The following is a 6,834-nucleotide window of genomic DNA, read 5'->3' on the forward strand; positions in this document are numbered from 1 at the left end:
CCAGAATGTCAACAGAGATACAGAAGGCTCTGCAGCTTTCCAAAAAATGTAAAATAGGTGATTGGTACCTATATGAGGAACACACAGTCATCAGGGTCTATGGCTGTGAGCTCTGTCCTTTCAGACTCCCAAAGTATGTGCCCATGAGGATATTTGCCTTGGAATATTATAGGCAATTGATTCAGTCTGACCTCACCCATTTCCACAGCTCCAGGAAAAAGGCTCACCTCAAGTTCAAACACCAGTTGGGCCCATTCATCATGAATAAAAAAGAAGGATGGGAAGATGCTGACCTCATCCTCAAGGACAAATATAAACTATCATACAGTTTCCGGTGGGTCCCTTATGACCCTGAGGGCTTCATCACTGCAAGAAGAACCAAATACAGACTTCTAGGTTATAGGCATTGTCAATACCCACATATTGAGAAATATGCCAACCAGCAAGAATGGCTACAGGGTACTTTAGTTGAAAAGCTAACTGAAGAAGAAATAATGCTAAAGAATATGAAGGAGCTTGAAAAGACCATTGACCTAGACTCTGTGCAGCAGGTACCCCTCAAACGGCCTCACTCAGCAGGAGAAGGGACCTCGGCCACAAGGACTGCACCACAGGCACCCTCTACATCAGCACCGGCGACAGACAAAGGCAAAGGCATAATGGGTGCAGAGGAGGAAACAGTGAAGGAAAAGCCTGCCCCTGTAACAGAGCAGCAAACAGGGCAGCAAACAGAGCAGCAGCCAGAACAGCAGCAAGGGAAAACTGTCCTACCACAAACTGGGCTGCCAGCAGCTCCAATAATGCAAACACCACCACCTCAAACTGAGCCATTGACTGCCCCAATTTTGCAGACCCCAGCACATGAGGAAAGGGGTACAAAAAGAGATAGAGAAGAGTCCACTCCTCTTAGTGGATCCTCCCAGCAAACAGAAGCCAAAAGGCAAAGGCTAGACTCCCCAGAGGTGGAAGACATCACTGAAGAATTCCTTGACAGCTCAAGGAAAAACAGGGAGGGCAGCCAGCACACAGGAACAAGCTCCTTTCAGCAGGAGCAAGGATTGCAGCTTGGTTTGGAGGTGTCTTCCTCCTCCCAGCAGAACAAGAAGCCCAAGAGCACTAAGGCTTCTTTCAAACAAATAAAAGCTCAGAATGATCTGCTAAGGGCTGAGGTCTACAAGCAATTCATAGATGCAACACCAGCCCAGCAAGAAAGGCTAATGTCGGTATATGACATTCAGGAGGAAAAATTGCTCCTCAGCCATTTTAAGCCCAAAGGGCCGCAGCCTAAGTCAGCTGCAGATTTTGTGAAGACAAGGGTGGAGGTCCTAGCCAGAGATATACATCCCATGGACCAGATTGAACTCCATAAACAGGCTGGGGAGATGGTCTATGCAACCTTGGTGGAGAAGGCCACCATGGCCCATGAGCTGAAAGAGTCCCTGAAAAACACCAATACCCAGTTGGATTTTGAGAGAATGTCCTCTCTGGCCAAAGACAATAGAATAAAGTCTCTTGAGGAGATCATCATTGATCTAGGACATGATCCTAGTGATCCAAAGGGTGTGAAGGCCCTTATGAAGAAGAAAGATGATGACCTCAATGCATTAAAGAAAAGGTTGAAGCTGCAGCCCACAGAGCACCCTCAAACAGCAGAACTTCAAAAGCAAAAACAGGCTGATGACCAACTAGACCTCCTAATGCAGCAAGACCAGAGGATCAGGGAATTGGAGAAAGAGCTGGAAGGAGCACTACAAGATAAACAGGGAGAATCCACTTCCCAAGCTCCTCCAACTACTTCCACAACAGAAGCAGCAGGAACAACAACAGCTCCAGAAGCTAGCAAAAGTGTAGAGGAATTGACCAAGGCCATCAAAGAAATGGAGCTCCAGGCCAATGAAATAAATAAGGCCAAGGAAAAATTGGCAGAACTGGATGCCAAATATGACAAGTCGAAGGTAACTGTGGCTGAACAGGGCAGAGAGATAAAGGCCCTCAAGGACAAGATAAAGGCCTTAGAAAAAGAGCTGAATCTAGAAACAGCCATGGCCGACATAAAAAGGATTCTATGGGCCAAAATAGGCCAATCCATCACTCAACAATGGAGATCAATAAAAACAATGCATGAACAGATGGACTTGTTGGGCCAAGCACAAACAGAAATCAATAAGGCCAAAACACTGCTGCAAAACAGACCAGAGCAGGCCAACAGAATGATAGACTTCCTGAACAGGCAGGAAAAGGAGGAACTGGCAGCCATAGGCATTCCCAACAGAACAGAGGCTGTCCTCACTGCCAAGAAGGTGCTAACTCTCAGAAACTATGTACAAACTGTGGAGAGGAAGTGCTATGAGATCACAGCAGATGTGGAGGAATTCAAAGTCAAGTTGGCAGTGCTGCAAGCAAAAGGCCTGCCCAGCCTCCTAACTAGTGCAGGAAAACTAGTCTCCCGGGATCAATTTGCCAACAGAATGGCAACATATATTGAGAATCAGATTACTGCATCTGGCAGTACATCTGAACAAACAGGACCTCCCTCAGGACAGAGCTTGTATGACAAATTGGAAGGCCTGTTCTTTATTGAGAATGAAGTGAATCATCTGTTTGAGACTCCTCCTAATTTCTACAGATATACAGAGGCCGATGAGACCTTGATAAAGATTAGGAGGCATCAAATGCCAAAAGAGGATTGGTGGCAAGCAATGCTTCAAATTCTGCCACGGTAGCTTCAGCTGTTCGGTCACTGCCAGCTCCAGGTCACTACAAGACAAACAGCATGATAAAGTCAGCATTAAAAGCAGCTGAAATGTGACTCAGCACATAGACAACGACGGCTAGCCCAAAAGGTAAAGAAATGCGCAAATTTTGACAGCGTACCCTCAGCCGACTCCAACTGCCACCAAGTCAACAGGCTCTGACCATTTTTGACAGCTAAGGGAACAAAAGTTATTACAGCATTAACTTTCTCAGCTGCTACACTCCAGCGGTTGGCATGCTATTAATGAAGCATTTACTCTCCATTCAGATATTTTCTTATGTAAACTTTGTATATATACTCCCCTTAGTAACGCATAAGGGGTTGGTAATTTTTCACTCTGAGGCATGTAGACTGTATTTCAGAATTGTTTAATACAAAGAGCTAGATCAGCTCAGTGATTTCCTGGAACTATGGTGTTTTGCTGAGGATTCATGTGTTGATGCAGAATTCCTGTGCTGTCTGATGAAATAACAAGTTTTTTCCTTAATCTCTGTTCTTGTCTTTCTTATGTTTATCAAATCATATTCATGTTACACTAAACTAGCAGTAAAGAAAAAGAATAGTGCAGGATTTGTTTACTACACCTTGTACTCAATTTTTACTGCTGTGAATGTTTGTCTTCAGAATTAACCACAAACATGAATTCTTAATTGCTCATGTAGCTGTTAATTCTATATGTATGAATATTACCTAGAAATTCTCAAATGCTCCTAGGTCAATATTCTCACTGTCTTTCTCTAGCAGTTTACTGTAAGATTCTTGATTGCCTTGCATAAACTGGACACAACCCACCCAATCACTTTATGAACGTTTGTTTCTCAGACACTAACCTTGCTCTGCAGCATCACTACAGCATCACACAGCACCTCAAAACAGTTAAAGGACCACTGACTCCATTGCCCAATGACATATAACATTCTAATGAGAGCATATATATCTTGACTGAAACATTCCCAACCAAACACAAAACAAAAGTTTGAACAACATAGCTAGCCTAAAATACTATCAAAACAGAGACAAATTATAAAGAGAGAGCCCTCTCTGATTACAGTTTGGCTAGAAGCTGTAATCCAAAGATTGGTTAGTGGTTACCCCGGCCGTATTCCCTTGGGAGTCATAGGGAACAACCTGGGTGTTAACATAATTGGCGACTCCACTGGGGAGTTCCTCAAGATTTTCTAATTTCTGTTTATCTCTTGAAAGCTGCCCATTCCCTTTGCTGCCAGCTTTGGAAAATATACAGTAAGTTCAAAATCTTGTCTGGCCTCCGTAGACACAAAAATATCCTGCAAAATACCAAAAGGAAGTTTAGAAACTGGCTCCTAAAAGGGAAACCAGACACACTAGGTCAAACCCTGACCCAAATCCAGCAGTTTTTGAGAATCCTAATATAATCCCTAGAATAATTAGGAAGCAGCAAAGGCAGGGAAATCCTAATGATTTGAGTCCTGAGACAGCCCATCCTGAATCAGTTCCAACCCCTATTAAGGTTCTATTTCGCTCTACCCCTGTCTCCCCCAGTTCACCATCTACATCTCAAAGCCCTCCTGGCACATCTTCACCCACTGCACATATCCCATTGACCAACACTCTAGGTGCTGCCACACTTGTTACCCCTGTGGTACACACCTTTCCTTTTATCCCAGCTGCTCCTGTGAATCCCCAAAACCTTGTGAATATGGCTAACAGATATGCACCCTTGCAATACCAGCTAATGCTGCAGCTCTACCCCAAGACTACCAAACCAAAATCTCATATTTTGACTCCAATGGCCCTTTGACAGCTGTTCAGCATGCCAAAAGGATGCAAGACCATTTTGAGACCTATGAAATAGATGATGACAGTGTGAGAATGAGGATGTTTGTTCAAAGCCTAACTGGGGATGTAAGAACTTGGTTTAGATCCCTGAATGCAAATTCCATCACAACTCCTGATGAGCTGTATCAAGCCTTTACTAACAGATGGGAGAAAAAGAAAGATCCTCTGCACATACTTGGGGAATATGACACTATCAAAAGAGGTCCCCAAGAGACTGTTTTGGAGTATTGTGCAAGATTTAACAATGTATATAACGCAATCCCACAAAATTTAAGACCCCCTCCTGATTTAGCTTTGTACAAATTCCCTGATGGTTTTGACCCTGACATGGCTTATCAGTTAAAGGAAAGAGACCCTCAAACCCTTGCAGAGGCCCAAAGGGTTGCTGTCACAGTGGAAGCTAACCTCATTGCCAAAAGAAACAGAGCAAGGTTGGAAAAGAGAACCGCTTTCAAAGAGGAACCCTCAGCCTTTGATCAAAAACTGGATGCAATACTCACTGGTATGAAGAGATTGGGGGATAGAGTGGAATCGGTTGAGAGAAAATCATCATGGGAAGCACCACAAAACAACCCTCCTAGGAATCCAAATTTTAGAAGAACTCAAAACCCAAACGTTGGCAAGGCCACTGCTGACCAAGACATAAGACCCCCTTTCCAAGAAAACTATGCTGAAACTTCCACATCAAGTGAACCCAATGAAGATTCTCAGATTAATTTAATGGGTCTAGATGGTGAAAGTCAAGTCTTTTTGACACAAGAAGACCATGAGGATGAGGTAATCAAGCTGTTCCCAATCAAATCAGGTGAATCCTTTGACTTTAAACAAGGCTATGACACTGCTGTTTATGAAGTCCATAAACAATACAAGCTAAGGAGCAGAACTGTGAATGTAAATCAGCCTGAAAAGATAAAGGATAATCAGCAGCCTAAAAGAGCCATAGTCACAGAGCCTAATGACAAAACAAATTCACCTGCAGAAGAAGTAATTATTGAAGAGATCACTGAACCATTGTCCTTAAAACAGTAGCCATGGATCCTCATCCTTCCTATTTAAACATTACTCCTCAAGAGATGAGTAAAAAAGACAAGCCTCGAAATCAGGATAAGAATCAAGAGGAAGAGTTAGTGAACAAGGAAAGGACTGTTATCCATAACCCTAAGACCCAATCTGAAAAACCCTTTGACCTAGAAACTGAAATTGGCAAACTAAAGATAGCAATTCCTCTCTCAGAACTAGCCAAGCATGACATTTACAAACAACAGATCAAGAAGTCCCTTCAACTCACCAGCAGCAAGGATGATGTTAATGTGTTGGATGATACCCCAGAGCTACTTTTTGGCCCAGAGGTGGATGGAAAGACAGCAGGTGTAGGCATTTTACCTTTTTATGTCAGTTTACATGTTCATGACAAGATATTACACAATGCAATGTTTGACTCGGGTGCCTCTCACAATCTCATGCCAAAAGCAGTCATGGAGAGATTGAATCTAGATATAACAAGACCCTACAAGGACCTGTTTTCCTTTGACTCCAGCCAAGTCAAGTGTTTAGGTCTCATAAAAGATTTATGTGTGTCTCTGGTTCAATACCCAAACAAAACAATTCTAATGGATGTTGTAGTTGCTGATATCCCACCTAAGTATGGGATGCTGTTATCAAGGTCATGGGGGGCTAAACTTCAAGGTTCCCTGCAGTTAGATATGTCATATGCCACCATCACTATTTTTGGGCAACCAAAGAGATTATACAGAGAAACATTAATGAAATACATGGTCAGCAGTGAAGAAAAGCCTCAAAGCTTTCCCATATATGCTATCCATTCGAACATAGACTCATACATTCTCTTCAGTGATAATGCAACTCTCTCAGACAATGATGTTGAAACCAAGGCACTCATACAAGAGGAAGAAACCAATGACCAAACTGCTACCAAAGAAACAATGATTAACAAGCATTAACACAGCTGCTGCTCAAGAAAGCGAACAAGTTCCATCAAGTGAGCAAACTGCCCTAGAAAACCAACCAGATGGAAAACACAGCTTCAACTTACATTCCAGCACACAAGGAGGTCATTAAGTCCCCCTGGAACAAGAGATCCTATGGTTCCTTGAATTTGATGGGTCAGTCAACAAATTAGGGGCAGGAGCTGGAGTTTGGATACATAATAAACAAGACAATCATGCAGAAGGCAGAGCCTATAGACTGAATTTCAAGTGTACTAATAATATGGCAGAATATGAAGCTCTTTTACTAGGCCT

Source organism: Pinus tabuliformis, chromosome 6 (assembly GCF_031772625.1).
Source record: "Pinus tabuliformis cultivar Carrire ecotype Pingquan chromosome 6, CPIR1, whole genome shotgun sequence".
In the NCBI taxonomy this organism is placed as follows: Eukaryota; Viridiplantae; Streptophyta; class Pinopsida; order Pinales; family Pinaceae; genus Pinus; species Pinus tabuliformis.